This window comes from Nicotiana tabacum, chromosome 15, assembly GCF_000715075.1.
Source record: "Nicotiana tabacum cultivar K326 chromosome 15, ASM71507v2, whole genome shotgun sequence".
In the NCBI taxonomy this organism is placed as follows: domain Eukaryota; kingdom Viridiplantae; phylum Streptophyta; class Magnoliopsida; order Solanales; family Solanaceae; genus Nicotiana; species Nicotiana tabacum.
The window spans coordinates 103,321,935-103,342,129 of NC_134094.1; positions in this window are offsets into that span (position 1 = coordinate 103,321,935).

The window sequence follows — 20,195 nt, forward strand, 5'->3', positions numbered from 1 at the left end:
GCTCATTTTTACCGACGTTTCTTTTGAGAATAATACTTGGACATACCGTGGAAGGGAGTGTGTCTTCTTTTAAAAAATTGTTAATTCTTTGTGTTAAGTAAGTTAATTTTTTTAAGTAACAAATGGTTGGAACTTATTTATGTCTGATACGAGGATTCTAAGAATGTTACTGTAGAGACGGTAATCGAAAATCAATAGGAATCTAATTATATTCTCTCGCTTTCTTAATATAAAGTTGTGCTCATAGATTCTGTTTTGTGCATATATATGAGACCATTTTTTGTTACAACATATAATTTACATATATATGTATGACATCTGGATTTACTGAAATATTATGTGTGTGTATTGAGTCAATGGATTCCTTTTGGTGTGTTAAGTGCCAGGATGATTTGTTTATGAATGAAAATGTATTGTACGTCTTATTGGTTCTCCCCCAAAATCTGAAAATATATTACCAGATTTGAGTGTATGTCGTTACATGACTTGTTTGAAAATTTATTTTTGTTCTTTCTGTGCAGTATTGCTATTATTTGTTTTTAATTTCCCGAAAATGAATAGGTTTGATTAAAGATAGAAATAAAATGATTTAAATAGAGCAGAGTGAGAATTAATAACTTTTTCTCCTCCTCCTCCTCCTCTTTTTGCTTCTTCTCCTTTTCCATCTTCTTCTTTGTCTTTATTTTGTCTTTTATTTTTTAGAAACAATGTGTTTATGTGTATTTTTACCTTGATTGTTTGGTATCGATCATATTTCGCATTCTTTGTATTTATATAATATCGTAAAGTAAAAAAATTATAGCAATACAATTAAAACTAAACGTTGAGATGAACTTTGATTAAATATTCTAGAAGCAATATTTTCTCAATTTTATTAAGTGTTTTAAGAGTTGTTATACTTTCTCTCTTTTTCTTAAATATCGTATTTTGGAAATTCAATAATATTCCAAATACAGAAGTAGAGAAAAGGAATGAAAATGAAGGGTAATGCAAAGATATTATAGAAATACAAAAACTAAGCCTTGTGTTGATTTTTTTATTTATTTATGTAACAACCCGGCCGGTCGTTTCGAGAGTTATAGCCCTGTTTTCCCTATTTCTACTTCTTTTTGTGTTATTCAGCTATATTATGTTATATCGGGTTAGTTGGTTCGGGTCCGGAAGGAACTCGGAGTGAAATGAGACACTTAGTCTCATAATTGAAAAATTAAGTTAGAAAAGTGGACCGGATATGGACCTTTATGTAAACGATCTTGGATTTGAATTTTGACAATTTCAATAGCTCCGTATGGTGATTTTGGGCTTAGGAGCGTGTCCGGAATATTATTTGGAGGTCCGTAGAGGAATTAGGTTTGAAATGCCGAAAGTTTAATTTTTGAGAAGTTTGACCGGGGGTTGACTTTTTGATATCGGGGTCGGAATCCGATTCTGAAAATTGGAATACCTCTGTTATGTCATTTATGACTTGTGTGCAAAATTTGAGGTCAATCGGACGTGATTTGATAGGTTCTGAAGTCGTTTGTAGAAATTAAAAATTTCAAAGTTCATTAGGCTTGAATTGGGGTGTAATTTATGGTTTTAGCATTGTTTGAGGTGATTTGAGGGTTCGACTAAGTCCGTATGATGTTTTAGGACTTGTTGGTATATTTGGTTGAGGTGCCAAGGGGCTCGGGTGAGTTTCAGATGGTTAACGGGTTGGATTATGGACTTGGAACTCTGCTGGAATTTTTCTGATGCACCATCTGGTTTCCTTCATCGCGTTCGCGAGTGGAGCCTCGCGTTCGCGAAGAGGAACTGAGAGGCTGGCAATATTTGCTCTTTGTATTCGCGAAGAGAAGAACGTGTCGCAAAGGATGGACTGGGTGTGTATCGCGAACGCGAGAGGTGTTACGCGTTTGCGAAGAAGAGAGGAAGCAGCCGAGGACCCCTGGCAATTGGTCTACGCATTCGCGTAGGGGGTGTCGCGTTCGCGTAGTGAGGGGGAAACGAAGCATCGCGTTCGCGATTGGTTGGACGTGTTCGCGTAGAAGGCATTGAGGCAGAGGCATTTTGTGCTTCGCGAACGCGAGGGTGATGTCGCGTTCGCGAAGGAGGAATTTGGACGGGAGCTATTTTGTGCTTCGCGAACGCGAGGCACTGACCGCGTTCGCGAAGAAGAAAAGTCTGGACAGTGAGTTTAAGTTTTGAACAGTTTTTGACGATTTGGAGCTCGGATTGAGGCGATATTTGGGTGATTTTCAGAGGAAACAACGGGGTAAGTATTCTTAACTCAATATAGGTTAAATTACCCGAATCCATGGTTGTTTTTATCATTTAATTGGTGAATTGAGTTGGAAAAATTTGAAAAACCTCTTGGTTTAAATTGAAGATTTGAGGGTCAAGTTGGGGTCGGATTTTGGTAAAATTGGTATGGTTAGACTCGTGGTTGAATGAGCTTCCGGATTTTGTAACTTTTGCCGAGTTCCGATACGTAAGCCCCACAGGCGATTTTTGAGTTAATTTTCGGATTTTTATGGAAAATTATTATTTTCTTATGGAATTAATTTCAATGAATTTTATTGGCTGAAACGAATTATTTATGACCAGATTTGAGGCGTTTGGAGACCAATTCACGAGGAAAGGACATTGCAGAATTAGAATTTCACGGCTTGAAGTAAGTAACGATTGTAAATCTTGTCCTGAGGGTATGAAACCCCGGATGTCGTATCATTTTACTACTTTGAGGTGACACACATGCTAGGTGACAGGCGTGTGGGCGTTCAACATTAGGGATTATTGACTTGGTCCGTCCCGTAGCAACTGTAAAGTTGCATATTTTATTGAAACTATTTGATACTTATATGTTTTAGAAAGAGTTTGTGTAATTTGGGCTGAATGATATGTTTGGGCCTTGTGCCAGTGATGTTTGGACCCTTAGGGGCCTTTTCTTACTATCCTCTCATTGTTTTCGATTGAAAATCTATACTCAGTCATGTTTAATGCATAACTCAGTTTTATGACTCTATCTTGAGGCATATAAATATTTTGGGCCGAATGCCCTGTTTTACTGAAATGCCCGAGTGACTTGAGAGGTTTATGACTGAGTGGGGCCGAGGGCCTGATTTGTGAGAATATTTATGGGATCGGGCTGCATGCCGCAACATGTTTGATATCGGCCGATAACCTGATTGTGAGGATGAGTGTGGATCGGGACTGCCCGCCTGCAACATACTTTATTATTATAGCACGTGAGTTGTCCGTGTAACACGTGAGTTGTCCGTGCAACACGTGAGTTGTCCGTGCAGATTATAGCGCTTGGGCTGAAGGAGCCCCTCTGGAGTTTGTACACACCCCTAATGAGCGCAGGTACCTACTGAGTGCGAGTGCCGAGTGCTGAGTGACTGGGAGACATGAGTGATTGTGAGGTATGCCCGAGTGGCAAGAGTGATTGTGAGGCATGTCCGAGTGGCACGAGTGACTGTGAGGTTTGCCCGAGGGGCTATTTATGAGTGATGTTTTGCCCGAGGGGCTGTTTATGATTTTACCATTTTTGCTCACCTTTGCATTTTTTCTCTGTCTGAAAACTGTTGAAAAATATATTTAAATAATTTTTATTGGAATTGGGTTAAACGAGATGTTTTGATTCAAATCTTAATTTTTTTTTAAAAAAACATGTGATATTTTATTGAGATTTTCCGATATGCTTGTTATATGCTTTATTGCCCGTCTCTACTGCTAAATCTTTATTTATTGTTGTTATTTACTGAGTTGGCGTACTCACGTTACTGCACCTTGTGTGCAGATTCAGGTGTAGCTGGACAGGTAGCGGTTATTGATTGTTCTGGTTGCAGATTTTCTTAGAGATAGCAAGGTAGCTGTTTGGCGATCGCAACCCCCTGCTCTTCTCCCTCTTATCTTCCTCTAGTTGTATTTAGTTATTTTTCAGGCTGAGTTAGCCTTGATATTGTTAGATAGTTTGTAGTAGATGCTCGTGACTAGTGACATCCCGATGTCGGACTTTTTCTTCCGCACTTTTATTTTGATTTGAACTCCTTTACTAAAGTTTTTATGTTAAATAACATTGAAATTATCTTTGAAATAAAAATATCGGTTTGTTTTGGAAATGAGCCGGCTTGCCTAGTCCCACGATAGGCGCCATCACGACATGGGTTAGTTTGAGTCATGATAATTTATTACTCTTATTATATCACATAATATTAATATAATATACAGAAGAACTATTTGTTCTGTTGAATTGTAAATTTCAGTATATATAATATTTCTTCTGCAGATGCTTTATTTTTAAAATTTAATTATTTAATAGTAATGATATCGTTTTGTGGCATGATGTAGGATATCGTCAAAATGTGGCATACTTGATTAATATCAATGGTTAATGTTCATTCAATTATATTGCCTTAATTATTATTTATTTTTTATTTTCATCGATAAAAGAAGATTTAGTGATGCAATTTAAACCTTCAAATTAGCCCGATGAAGTTCTTGCAAAGGAGCTAAGTATACGCTTCTGTGTGTATAAAAAAATAGAGAAAACGAGTCCTGAGCGAGTCTTAAAGATTGTAGAAAGAAGCAATCAACCTTGAAAATTAATATAATTAGATCACAATTATGGTTTATGGTTGAAGATATAAAGAAGGTAAAGTTGAACAAAGAGTAAAGTTTTTTTTTTTAAATATAAAAATTTTAACAATAAATTTTCATTCATATTTTATCTTTGTAAGACCACGCGAAGCACGGGTAAGTTGATTAGTTATACCTATAAATCTAATATTCCTGGGGGGTTGGAGGTTAGAGCAAAGTCCTGTTGTGACTTACTTTGGCTTCACATACAAACATTTCAAAACAAGTTTTATTATGGGTTTAAAAGAAAAAAAGATTTATTGGAAAAGCCAGCCAGAGTTTACAGAAACTATCATATGATAATGGAGAATATACATCTTATTATATGCGATCCAAAAATGTAGTGGACGTGACTTGTTGAATATTGAGGACATTTTGTAAATGGCAAGGTTGCGTTAATGATATGACAAAAAATGGCCTCTAATTCTTGAGACCACAAATTCTAACACATGTTGAATGATTGCCGGTTTCTACTTAATGCTATGGATAGCCCTCCTTAATTTGTTGCATATCTATAGAGAGGCAAACAAAGTAGCAGATACTCTGGCTCGTCTTGGAAAATCAAGACTCATGTTTGGACTTCAAATGGATATACTATTCTTGACATTTCCTTCTCTTCATGCTTTATTTACTTTTCCCAAAGATTTTTACGGCACAATAGACTTTTGTGGTCCGGTGTTTTTCCGGACCTCACGCATAACGGGAGCTTAGTGCACCGGACTATACCTTGTTTTTTTATTTATTTAAAAACCGATTAGTCCTAGTTTGTAACGGTGTTGCTTAAGAACCTTTTTACCTGCTTTTAATAAATTCGTACCTTATTCAGAAAAAAAAAAAAAAAAAGCAATGCGCAGATCTTGGCACTGAAGTGATCATTCATATATATATATATATATATATATATATATATATATATATATATATATATATATATATATATATATATAGTTCTATATAGGTAGTGGGGGTATAAAAACAATTCAGACAAGCTCTATTTTGCATTTAAAATTTGTTCAGGCTAAATAGATAGAAAGTGGACATTAATACCTGAAGGAGCTATCTTCATGAACTTCTTGGTAAGATAATTCAGATTAATTAAATGCACTATTTCAAAAAAAAAAAAAAAACTTATTCAACGTAACCCTTTACATTATGAGAAATGTCTGCCAACCAAACCATAATTTATTTTCAAGCATGTGAAATAAGTGTTAATTAAAATTAAAGTAATATCTTATCCGTCGGAGTTGGCAGGCCTACTTCCATAGTCTCTTGAACGAGGAGGGGGATAGGAGCATTGTACTGGGTGATTTGGAACTCTCCGTTAGTCGTTGTGACTTTGGGTATTATAGGCGGATTAGAATTGATGAAGTTGAGAGGGGTTATACGTAAGATGAGCAGGGGCAAAGCGACCGGGCCGGATGAAATTTCGGTGGAGTTTTGAAAGAGTGCGGGTAAGGCAGGCTTGGAGTGGCTCACTAGGTTATTTAATGTAATTTTTAGAACGAAGAAGATGCCCGAAGAGTGGAAGTGGAGCACGATGGTTCCTATATACAAGAACAAGGGTGTTATACAAAATTACAATAACTATCGGGGTATCAAACTGCTTAGCCATACTATGAAAGTCTGGGAGAGAGTGGTAGAACTAAGGGTGAGAAGGAGTGTGTCTATTTTCGAGAACCAGTTTGGGTTTATGCCGGGGCGTTCGACTACAGAAGCCATCCACCTTGTTAGGAGATTGATGGAGCAGTATAGAGAGAGAAAGAAGGACTTGCATATGGTGTTCATCGACTTAGAAAAGGCATATGATAAAGTTTCAAGAGAGGTTTTGTGGAGATGTTTGGAGGCTAGAGGTGTACCTGTTGCCTATGTTAGGTTAATTAAGGACATGTATGATGGAGTAAAGACCCGAGTGAGGACATGGATGTACTGACGCGCCACATCCAAGGGGAGGTGCCGTGGTACATGTTATTTGCAGATGATATTGTATTGATTGACGAGACGCGAGACGGTGTGAACATGAAATTAGAGGTGTGGAGGCAGACCCTAGAATTTAAAGGTTTCTAGTTGATTAGGACCAAGACAAAATACTTGGAGTGTAAGTTCAGTGGCGAGACTCAAGGAGGGGAAGAAGAGGTGAAGCTGAACCCGCAAGTCATCCCTAGGAGAGGGAGTTTTAAGTACCTTGGGTCTATTATTCAGGGAGATGGGGAGATTGATGAAGATGTTACACATTGTATTGGGGCGGGATGGATAAAACGGAGACTCGCTTTCGGTGTTTTGTGTGACAAGAAGGTGCCACCGAAACTTAAGGGTAAGTTCTACAAAGTGGTGGTCAGACCAACGATTTTGTATGGGGCTGAGTGTTGGCCAGTCAAGATCGCTCATGTACAGAAGATGAAGGTAGCAGAGATGGGGATGTTGAGATGGATGTGCGGGCACTCCAGGTTAGATAGTATCAGAAATGAGGTTATTCGCGACAAGGTGGGTGTGGCCCCTATTGAGGACAAGATGCGGGAAGCACGACTTAGGTGATTTGGTCATGTGAGGAGGAGGAGACAGACGCCCCGGTGAGGAGGTATGAGAGGTTGACATTGGAGGGCCTACAGAGAGGTAGAGGTAGGCCAAAGAAGAGGTGAGGAGAGGAGAGGCGACTAGGCAAGACATGGCACAACTTCAGATGACCGAGGACATGACCCTTGATAGGAAGGTATGGAGGTCGAGGATTAGGGTAGTAGAGTAGGTAGTCTAGAGTGTTCAGACAGTAGTATTGGCACGCAGTCTCGCTTTCTGTTGGTTATGGCTAACCGATGTTTTCTTTCATTGTTGATCACCTTACAATCTTGTCGTTTTTATTCTGCTTTTATATGGATTTTTGGTATTGTACCTTCTTGTCTATAATTTTATTAATGTGGTGCTTATGATTTTCTGAGCCGATAGTCTATTGAAAACAACCTCTCTATCCTCACAAGGTAGAGGTAAGGTCTGCGTACACACTATCCTTCCCAAACCCCACTGTGTGGGATAATATTGGTTATGTTTTTGTTGTTGTTGTTATTGTAAAAGTAATATACGCTACTAGAAATCCAGGAAAATCCAATCGAGGCATACCGACCAACGTTGGTCGGTCAACAAAAGCGACCAAAAAATCGTCCAAAGCGGACGTAAACTACCAAAACAATATTTTACATTTTTTAAAAATTACATACCAACCGAAATTGGTCGGTATATTTGTCAAATATTTGACTGCAATGGTCAGACTTGCTTAGTCAAAGCACTTTTTTGATTACCGACCAACATTAGTCGGTAATGTGGACCCACAATTTTAAATTTTAATAATTATATTATTATTTAAAATATTTTATAAAATTTATAGTTGAATTTACCGACCAAAGACGGTCGGTTATTATAGGAGAAGATTTTACCACCAACTTTGGTCGGTAACTGTAATTTCTGGAATATAACCGACCAAATTCGGTTGGTTCATAGGTTAAACATGGTCAAACTTTTGAATCACATTAAAATTTACTATCTAAATAATATAAATATAATCCATTAACACTTTATTTTATAATACAAATAATGAATGCACTAATATATACTATAACAAGCTATATATAGTTAAAGTAGTACAACAAAGTGTATATCTATCTTACTCTCTCTCTCTCTCTCTCTCTCTCTCTCTCTCTCTATATATATATATATATATATATATATATATATATATATATATATATATATATGTATGTATATATATATAGCCGCATCTAATATCGCGAAGCGCTAGGGCCACAAGGTCGAGTTCTTTTGGGGATAGACTTGTGAAGAAGCAATCCATTAACACTTTATTTTATAATACAAATAATGAATGCACTAACATATACTATAACAAGCTATATATAGTTAAAGTAGTACAACAAAGTGTATATCTATCTTACTCTCTCTCTCTCTCTCTCTCTCTCTCTCTCTCTCTCTCTCTCTCTCTCTCTCTCTCTCTCTCTCTCTCTCTCTCTCTCATATATATATATATATATATATATATATATATATATATATATATATATATATATATATATATATATATATATGTATGTATGTATGTATGTATGTATAGCCGCATCTAATATCGCGAAGCGCTAGGGCCACAAGGTCGAGTTCTTTTGGGGATAGACTTGTGAAGAAGCAATAATCTAATTAGTATATATAATTATCATCATCAAATATATATATTTGTAAATTAATTCATCTATTTATAACTTACATAGATGGATCGATGAATATTAAAAACAAGATGTCTCGACCTATATCGGTTAATCAATATCATGCATTATTAGTGATGAATGAATAAAATATAAAAGAATACTAAACTTCTTTGACATGTATATATGTATCACAAATTAAATAAATAAAAGAAAATATTAGCATTAAGTAAATGAGTTAATATAACAATCGACTAAACATATTTAAAATAAAATAATATTAATTTACCAATACATCAATTGATCAAGTTTTTGTACGTATTAATGTATGTGATTGATCATCAATTATAATATAGTGTGTGTGTGTGAAATGACTCATATACTTAATTATAACTTAGAAATTAACTTACATAAATGAATACAAAAGGAAAAGCGTCTTGACCGATATTTATTAATCTATGTGATTTGTAATTAGTTTATCACGACCCAAAATCCACCGGTCGTGATGACACCTAACCCAACCCGCTAGGTAAGACAACTAATAGGTCGTGATGGCACCTAACACTATAGCTAGGCAAGCCAACTTAATAAATTAAGCATATATTGACAAAATTTAAAACCAAGAAAAATAATAAAACACCAAATTCTACCAATGTGTGTGCCAAGACCTGGTGTTACAAGTGTATGAGCATCTAGTAGATTATACAAAACCTCAAATACTGTCTGAAATAAAAATAGACAGAATGAAAAATACAAGGAGAGACACTAGTAGCTGCAGAACGGCTCAGAAAGGCAGCTATGCCCCTGGATAAGGTGGGTGTAAGACGATAGGTCCCCCACTAGTACTTGCCTCAAGTCCTACACAAAAAGTGCAACAAGTGTAGTATGAGTACGTAAACAACGTGTACCTAGTAAGTATTAAGCCTAATCTCGAAGTGGTAGAGACGAGATGACCAACTTTGACACTCACTATGGGTCAATAATAATAACTGAAATACAACTAGAATATCTAAATCAGCATGATTCACAGAATTTACAATAATTTATTTAACGAGCGAAAATAATCATATTCCTTCAAATGCAATAATTCTCAATATATTAATTAAATTCCTTAAATTCAAATAATTTCCAATTTATCAATTAATCTCATTTACAAGAATAACAATTAATTCCTTAACAAGCAGGAATAATAATTCATTAAATTTTAAGGATTCTCCAATTTATCAATTAGCTTCGCAGGCTGAAATAACTATTAAACTATCGTGTAATTATTATTATTAAGCACGATTTCTGCCAAAGACGTACGGCCCGATCCAGAGTGTCGTGTACATTGCCGAGGGACGTGCGACACGATCCATAGATGCATCTATCCTGCCGAGGCGTTCGGCCCGCTCTACAAGAAAGGAGGACATTTTCTCATGTACCTCTGGAAGGAGAGTATATTTATTTTTTTTTAATAATTAATTAATTTAAACAGAAAATGAAGCATATGAGATTTCCATCCTTTAATATCTTTATCTAACAATTCACAATATATTCATATATATATATATATATATATATATATATATATATATATATATATATATATATATATATATATATATATATATATATATATATATATATATATAATCCATTAATATTAATTAAACAAAGAATACAATGTACACAAGTAATTCATGCTTTGAGTCCTAAACTACTCGGACTTTAGCATTAATAGTAGCTATGCACGGACTCTCGTCACCTCGTGCGTACGTAGCCCCCCCACAATTAGCAACAATTATTTAATTTTAATCACTATGGGGTAATTTTCCTCTCACAAGATTAGACAAAAGACTTACCTCGTCTCAAAGTCCACTTTTTGATTACCACATCGCGTTGAATTATCGATTCGACGCCGAAAGATCCGAAACTATCCAAATATTATACAAAATAATTAATATATGCTAAATGATTCGAAATTTATCTATTAAATAAATTACCTTATCCAAAATGGTAAAATTTCTAAAATTCACCCCGGGCCCACGTGCTTAGATTCTGGAAATTTTTGGATGAAAACGTTACCCATAATCTCAAGAACTTAAATATATGATTTCTGCCCAATTCCATAACTATTTGCGTGGTTAAAATCTCACTTTTATAAAAATCTAGGTTTTTCATCTAAATCTTTGATTTCTAAGATTTACCAGTTATAATCTTTGTATTTAACTCAAGGGGTATGAAATTAACTTACCTTTAAATTGCTAATTGAAACCCCCTTCTCGAAAGCTCTGAAATCGCCCAGAAATGGAGAGAAAACGGGCAAAAATGGTGGATTCCCGTTCTTTTAAGCTTTCTGCCAAACAGGCCTTTCGCACCTGTGGAGGTTGGAACGCACTTGCGGCTCCGCACCTGCGGAAAATCCTCGCAGGTGCGAGTTCCACTCGACTGGCCAATTCTCGCATTTGCGCGTCTAGCCTCGCACTTGCGCGTTCGCAGGTGCGCCCAATATTCCGCACCTATGGTGGCAGGCCTCCCATTCCTTTTCCGCTTCTGCGAAGAAATCTCGCATCTGCGAGTGTCGCACCTGCGAGCTTCTGTCGCATCTGCGACTGGCCAAGCGCAGGAGCGATTCTGACAGTAGTTGGGAGTTTCAGTTTTGGCTCCCAACTTCCAACTTGGTTCGAGCCTCGTCCGATTGACACTCGGGGCCCCCGCGACCCCGCCCGAACATACCAACAAGTTTGAAATCATAAAACGGACTCGCTCGAACCCTCGAAAAGCGTAAAACAACATCAAATCTAAGAATCATACCCTAAACCAAATTGATTCAAACTTAAGAATTTCAAGTTGTTCAAATTAATTCTAATGCGCCGAAATATACTTAAACTACTCAGAATGACACGAAAATTTACGTGCAAGTTTTAAATCACTATACGGAACTATTCCCAAACTCGGAATTCCAAACAGACTTTAATTACTCAAAATCCTACTCCAAACCAAATTTAAAGAATTTTAAACCTTCAAATAGTTGATTTTTACTATTAAGCATCAAAACACTCCCGGTTTATCCAAAACCCAATTCGGACATACACCCAAATCCAAAATTATCATACGAACCTATTGGAACCGTCAAATCCCGATTCCGGGGTCGTTTTCTCAAAATGTTGACTAAAGTCAAACTTGTCCATTTAAAGCTAACTTAAGGAACCAAGTGTTCTGATTCAACCCACACACTTCCAAATCCCGAACCAACCATCCCCGCGAGTCATAAATTAATAAAAGTATGTTTGAGGAGTTTTATTTTAGGGAACGGGTTTCTAAAAGTTAAAATGAGCGGTTGGGTCATTACATTCTCCACCTCTTTAATAAACGTTCGTCCTCGAACGGGTTTAGAATAATAGCTGGAGTGCTAAATAAGTGTGGATATTTGCTCCGCATGTCCCCTCGGCCTCCCAAGTCGCTTCCTCGACTGGTTGGCCCATCCACTGGACCTTTACTGCAGAAATCCTCTTGGACCTCAACTGGCGAACTTGTTTATCAACAATGGCAAATGGCTCTTCTTCATAACCCAAACTCTTATCTAGCTGAACTGTGCTGAAGTCCAACACATGTGATAGGTCAGCATGATACTTCCGGAGCATAGATACATGGAAAACCGGATGAACTCCTGATAGACTGGGAGGCAATGCAAGCTCATAAGCGACCTCCCCAACTCGTCTCAACACCTCAAATGAGCCAATAAACCTTGGGCTCAACTTGCCCTTCTTCCCGAATCTCATAATTCCCTTCATCGGCGAAACCTTCAAGAGAACTCTTTCACCTACCATAAATGATAAATCACGCGCTTTCTGATCTGCGTAACTCTTCTGTCTGGACTGTGCTGTACGAAGTCGCTCCTTAATCAACTTTACCTTTTCCAAGGCATCCTTTACCAAATCAGTACCATATAACTTAGCCTCACCAGGCTCAAACCATCCGATAGGTGAACGACATCGACGGCCATATAAAGCCTCAAATGGAGCCATCTCGATGCTGGATTGGTAACTGTTATCATAAGCAAACTCAGCCAAAGGCAGGAAACGATCTTACTGACCTCCAAAGTCAATCACACATGCCCTGAGCATATCCTCCAAAATCTGAACTGTCCGCTCTGACTGCCCGTCGGTTTGCGGATGAAAGGCTGTGCTGAGCTCTACACGGGTCCCGAATTTACTCTGTACTGCTCTCCAGAAATGTGAAGTAAACTGAGGGCCTCCATATGATATGATAGAAATTGGCACACCGTGCAACTGAACTATCTCCTGAATATAAATCTGGGCCAACCTCTCTGAAGTATAAGTAGTCACAACAGGAATAAAATGTGTTGACTTAGTCAACCTGTCAACAATCACCCAAACTGCATCAAACTTCCTCAAGGTCCGCGGCAACCCACTACAAAGTCCATAATAATTTGTTCCCATTTCCACTCTGGTATGGTCATCTGCTGAAGTAGGCCACCTGGCCTATGGTGCTCATATTTAACTTGCTGGCAATTTAGACACCTAGCTACATACTCAACTATGTCCTTTTTAATTTGTCGCCACCAATAATGCTTCCTCAAGTCATGATACATCTTCATAGCACCTGGATGAATAGAGTATCGAGAACTGTGTGCCTCCTCCAGGATCTTTTTCCTCAGTTCATCTACATTAGGAATACATAGACGATCCTGGAGTCGCAGAACACCATCCGCGCCAATAGTAACTTCCTTGGCACCACCTCGTACTACCGTTTCTCGAAGAACCATTAAGTGTGGGTCATCATACTGGCGACCCTTGATCTGCTCCAATAGTGAAGTCTGAGCTACGACATATGCAAGAACTCGGCTGGACTCTGAAATATCTAGCCGCACAAGTCTGTTGGCCAAGGACTGGATATCCAAAGCTAATGGCCTCTCTTCTGCTGAAATGAAAGCCAAACTACCCATATTCTCCGCCTTTCTACTCAAGGCATCTGCAACTACATTTTCTTTACCTGGATGATATAGGATATTAATATCATAATCTTTGAGTAATTCCAGCCATCTGCGATGCCTCAAATTTAGGTCCCTCTGCTTGAACAAATGCTGCAAACTGCGATGATCAGTAAACTTCACAGGACACCCCATAAAGATAATGCCTCCAAATCTTAAGAGCGTGAACAATCGCAGCTAACTCCAAATCATGTACCAGATAATTTTGCTCGTGGGGCTTTTACTGACGTGAAGCATATACAATAACTTGCCCTTCCTACATTAATACACAACCCAAACCAATGCGTGAAGCGTCGCAAATACACTATATACATTCCCGAACCAAAAGGTAACACTAACACTGATGCTGTAGTCAATGTTGTCTTAAGCTTCTGAAAGCTTGACTCACAATCATCGTACCATCGGAACTGAACACCCTTCTGGGTTAATTTGGTCAAAGGTGCTGCAATAAATGAAAAACCTTCCACAAACGGACGATAATAACCTGCTAAACCCAAAAAACTCCTGATCTCAGTCGCCGAAGTGGGTCGATGCCAATTTTGAACTGCCTCAATCTTTTTGGGATCAACTTTAATACCTTCGCCTGATACAATATGTCCCCAAAATGCTACAGACTCTAGCCAAAACTCACATTTAGAGAACTTAGCTTATAACTTTTGTTCCCGCAATGTCTGAAGCACTACTCTCATATGCTGCTCATGTTCCTCCTTACTGCGTGAGTAGATCAAAATGTCATCAATGAAGACAATGACAAACGAATCAATATATGGCCTGAATACCTTGTTCATCAGATCCATAAACGCTACCGGGGGATTAGTTAAACCGAAAGACATTACCAAAAACTCATAATGACCATATCTAGTCCGAAAAGCAGTTTTTGGAACATCCGAATCTCGAATCTTGAGCTGATGATACCCCAACCTCAAGTCGATCTTAGAGAACACCCTAGCACCCTGCAACTGGTCAAATAGGTCATCAATACGCGGAAACGGGTACTTGTTCTTAATAGTAACTTTGTTCAATTGGCAATAGTCAATACACATTCGCATTGTGCCATCTTTCTTCTTCACAAACAATACTGGTGCACCCCAAGGCGATACACTCGGTCTGACGAACACTTTGGCTAGTAACTCTTCAAGCTATTCTTTTAACTCTTTCAATTCTTTCGGACCCATGCGATATGGTGGAATAGATATAGGCTGAGTATCTGGAGCCAAGTCAATACAAAAATCAATATCCCGATCAGGTGGCATACCTGGAAGATCTGAAGGAAATACATCGGAGAACTCCCAAACTACTGGCACTGAATCAATAGTTGGAGTCTCTGCAGTAGTATCCTGAACATAGGCTAGATAAGCCAAACAACCCTTGTCAACCATGTGTTGGGCCTTTATAAAAGAAATAACCTCATTAAATGAACTAACCGACGAACCCTTCCACTCCAGCCTAGGCAAAGATGGAATAGCCAAGGTAACAATTTTGGCATGACAATCTAGAATAGCATGATATGGAGATAACCAGTCCATACCCAGAATAATTTCAAAATCGGTCATCTCGAGCTATAAGAGATCTGCTCTAGTTTCATAACCACAGAATGTAATAATACAAGACCGGTAGATCCGGTTCACAATAACAGAATCACCTACAAGAGTGGACACATAAACTGGAGTACTCAAGGACTCACGAGAAACACCCCAGGATTGGAGCAAATGGAGATGACACATATGGATACGTGGATCCTGGATCAAACAATACTGAGGCATCTTTGCCGCAAAAAGAAATAATACCTGTAATCATAGCATCTGAGGCCTCTGCATCTGGTCTAGCCAGAAAAGCATAGAACCGAGCTGAAGTGCCAACTGGCTGACCTCCGCCTGGCTGACCTCCACCTCTAGGACGACCCCTACCTACCTGTCCTCCACCTCTTAGTGGTTTGACTACTGGTGGAGCAACTGGTCCGGTAAGCATAAGGCAACTGGTCCGGTAAGCATAAGCTGCTGACCGTGCTGTACTGGTCTACCCCGAAGCCTGGGGCAAAACCTCTGCATGTGACTGGGATCCCCGCACTCGTAACAACTCTTCGGTGCGATAGGCTGCTGACTAAGAGTCTGGCCCTGGGGAGCTGAATACCCACTGGGAGGACCCTGAATAGTTGGTGGGCGGTAAGAACTCTCTGGTATAGCACTGAGATAAGGTCGCACCGGAGTACCCCGAGGAGGTGGTGGTGCTGGAAATGGGGGTCTGCTGGACTGCCCCCTCACGAACTGACCTCTGCCCCCAGACGGAGCACCTCTGAACTCTCCAGAGTACCTGAACGACTTATCTCTCATAATCTACTCTCGGCTCCGCTGACGCACACCCTCAATCCTCTGGGCTATCTCTACAACTAGCTCATAAGAAGTACCCATCTCAACCTCTCGAGCCATAGTGGCCTGAATGCCAATAAGTAAACCGGCTACAAAACTTCTCACTCTCTCCGCCTCAGTAGGGAGTATCATAAGTGCATGGCGAGATAATTCAGAAAACCCCGCCTCATAATCGGTCACTGACATCTGACCTTGCTGGAGCTGCTCAAACTGAAACCGCAACTCTTCCCTCTGGGATGGTGATATATACCTGTCCAGGAAGATACGGGTGAACCTGTCCCAAGTCATGGGAGGAGAATCTGCTGGTCTGCCAAGAACATAAGACTGCCACATCTACTGGCCCTGCCCTCTAGTTGAAAAGTAGCGAAGTCAACCCCATGAGATTCCAATATCCTCATGTTGTGCAGTCTTTCCTTGCAACGATCAATGAAGTCCTGTGGATCCTCATGTCACTCACCCCCGAAGACACGAGAATGTAGTCTAGTCCATCGGTCCAATAGTTTCTGAGGATCGGCGGCTACAGCTGGCCTGGGCTCAGGTGTAGCTGCTACCACTGGCTGGGCTCCACCCACAGGTAGTGTACCCTAGGTCTGATATACAGCAGCTGCCTGTCCATGAGCCTGCGCGGTAGGGGTCTGTGCTCCCCCGCCAGCCTGAGATGTGGCTGGGTTTGCCGAAACTAAACCGGCCTGAGTCATATTGTCCATGAACCGCGGCATACGACTCAGGACATCCTAAAATCCCGGTGCAGATGTGAAATCCACCGGAGCTGGCTCTGCCACAGGCACCTCATCCTGTTCCTCAACAATGGGGTTCTCTACTGGACCCACTAGCGGCATAACTAGAACAGTCCTGGGACATCCTCGCCCTCTACCATGGGCTGGAGCCCTCCCTCGGCCTCTAGCAACTGGGAGAGTAGCTCTTCCCTGGCCTAGAACCTCATTCGAGTGCGTTCTCACCATCTGAGAGAGAATAAGAGAAGAATATTTAGAACTATATCAATTGCACGATGGAATATGAAGAAAGGTAATTTCCTAACACCCTATAGCCTCTCGAAGATAAGTACAGACGTCTCCATACCGATCCGCAAGACTCTATTATGCCTGCTCATAACTTGTGAGACCTACGTGAACCTAGTGCTCTGATACCATGTTGTCACGATCCAATTTCACCTATAGGTCGTGATGGCGCCCAACACTACAGCTAGGCAAGCCAACTTAATAAATTAAGCATATATTGACAAAATTTAAAACCAAGAAAAATAATAAAACACTAAATTCTACCAATGTGTGTGCCAAGACCTGGTGTCACAAGTGTATAAGCATCTAGTAGATTATACAAAGCCTCAAATACTGTCTGAAATAAAAATAGAAAGAATGAAAAATACAAGGAGAGACACTAGTAGCTCAGAAAGGCAGCTCACCACTATGCCCCTGGATAACGTGGGTGTAAGACGATAGGTCCCCCACTAGTACTTGCCTCAGGTCCTGCACAAAAAGTGCAGCAAGTGTAGTATGAGTACGTAAACAACGCGTACCCAGTAAGTATCAAGCCTAATCTCAAAGTGGTAGAGACGAGATGGCCAACTTTGACACTCACTATGGGTCAATAATAATAACTAAAATACAACTAGAATATCTAAATCAGCATGATTCACAGAATTTATAATAATTTATTTAACCAGCGAGAATAATCATATTCCTTCAAATGCAACAATTCTCAATATATTAATTAAATTCTTTAAATTCAAATAATTTCTAATTTATCAATTAATCTCATTTATAGGAATAACAATTAATTCCTTAACAAGCAGGAATAATAATTCATTAAATTTCAAGGATTCTCCAATTTATCAATTAGCTTCGCAAGCTGAAATAACTATTAAAGTATTGTGTAATTATTATTATTAAGCACGATTTCTGCCGAGGACGTACGACCCGATCCAGAGTGTCGTGTACATTGCTGAGGGACGTGCGGCACGATCCATAGATGCATCTATCCTGTCGAGGCGTTCGGCCAGCTCCACAAGAAAGGAGGACATTTTCTTATGTACCTCCGGAAGAAGAGTATATTTATTATAAGATAACAATTAATTAATTTAAACAGAAAATGAAGCATATGAGATTTTCATCCTTTAATATCTTTATCTAACAATTCACAATATTTTCATATATATCAATTAATATTAATTAAACAAAGAATACAATGTACACAAGTAATTCATGCTTTGAGTCCTAAACTACCTGGACTTTAGCATTAATAGTAGCTACGCACGGACTCTCGTCACCTCGTGCGTACGTAGCCCCCGCAATTAGAAATAATTATTCAATTTAATCCCTATGGGGTAATTTCTCCCTCACAAGATTAGACAAGAGACTTACCTCGTCTCAAAGTCCACTTTCCCATTACCACGTCGCGTTGAATTCTCGATTCGACGCCGAAAGATACGAAACTATCCAAATATTATACAAAATAATTAATATATGTTAAATGATTCAAAATTTATCTATTAAATAAATTACCTTATCCAAAATGGTAAAATTCCTTAAATTCACCCCGGGCCCATGTGCTCAGATTTTAGAAATTTTCGGATGAAAACGTTACCCATAATCTCAAGAACTTAAATATATAATTTCTACCCAATTACATAACTATTTTCGTGGTTAAAATCTCACTTTTATAAAAATCTAGGCTTTTCATCTAAATCTTTAATTTCTAAGATTTACTAGTTATAATCTATTTATAATCTATGTATTTAACTCAAGGGGTATGGAATTAACTTACCTTTAAATTGCTAGTTGAAACCCCCTTCTCAAAAGCTCTGAAATCGCCCAAAAATGAGAGAAAACGGGCAAAAATGGTGGATTCCCGTTCTTTTAAGATTTCTGACAAACAGGCCTTTCGCACCTGCGAAAAATCCTCGCAGGTGCGAGTTCCACTCGACTGGCCAATTCTCGCATCTGCGTGTCTAGCCTCGCACCTGCGCGTTCGCAGGTGCGCCCAATATTCCGCACCTGCAGTGGCAGACCTCCAATTCCTTTTCCGCTTCTGCGAAGAAATCTCGCATCTGCGAGTGTCACGCCTGCTAGCTTCTTTCGCATCTGCGAATGTCGCACCTGTGACTGGCCAAGCACAGGTGCGATTCTAATAGTAGTTGGGAGTTTCAATTTTGGCTCCCAGCTTCCAACTTGGTCCGATCCTCGTCCGATTGACACTCGGGCCCCCCGGGACTCCGCCCAAACATACCAATAAGTTTAAAATCATAAAACGGACTCGCTCGAACCCTCGGAACGCGCAAAATAATATCAAATCTAAGAATCATACCCTAAACCAAATTGATTCAAACTTAAGAATTTCAAGTTGTTCAAATTACTTCCAATGCGCCGAAATATACTTAAACTACTCGGAATGACACGAAAATTTGCGTGTAAGTCTTAAATCACTATACAGAACTATTCCCAAACTCGGAATTCCAAACGGACTTTAATTACTCAAAATCCTACTCCAAACCAAATTTAAAGAATTTTAAACCTTCAAATAGTTGGTTTTTACTATTAAGCGTCCAAACGCTCCCGGGTTATCCAAAACCCGATTCGGACATACGCCCAAGTCCAAAATCATTATACGAATCTATTGGAACCGTCAAATCCCGATTCCGGGGTCGTTTTCTCAAAATGTTGACCGAAGACAAACTTGTCCATTTAAAGCTAACTTAAGGAACCAAATGTTCCGATTTCAACCCACACTTCCAAATCCCGAACCAACCATCCCCGCGAGTCATAAGTTAATAAAAGCATGTTCGGGGAGTTTTATTTTAGGGAACGGGTTTCTAAAAGTTAAAATGACCGATTAGGTCATTACATAATACAAATCATGAGCTTCTAAGAATAGAATTTACAAAGCTAGTATGAAGTAAATACATCTTTTGTTTGAAAAGTATATAAACAAAGTTTTTATAAATCTAAGGCTACCATGAACAAGAGGCAGCTACAACCAGAACGCAGGTACATCTTCAAA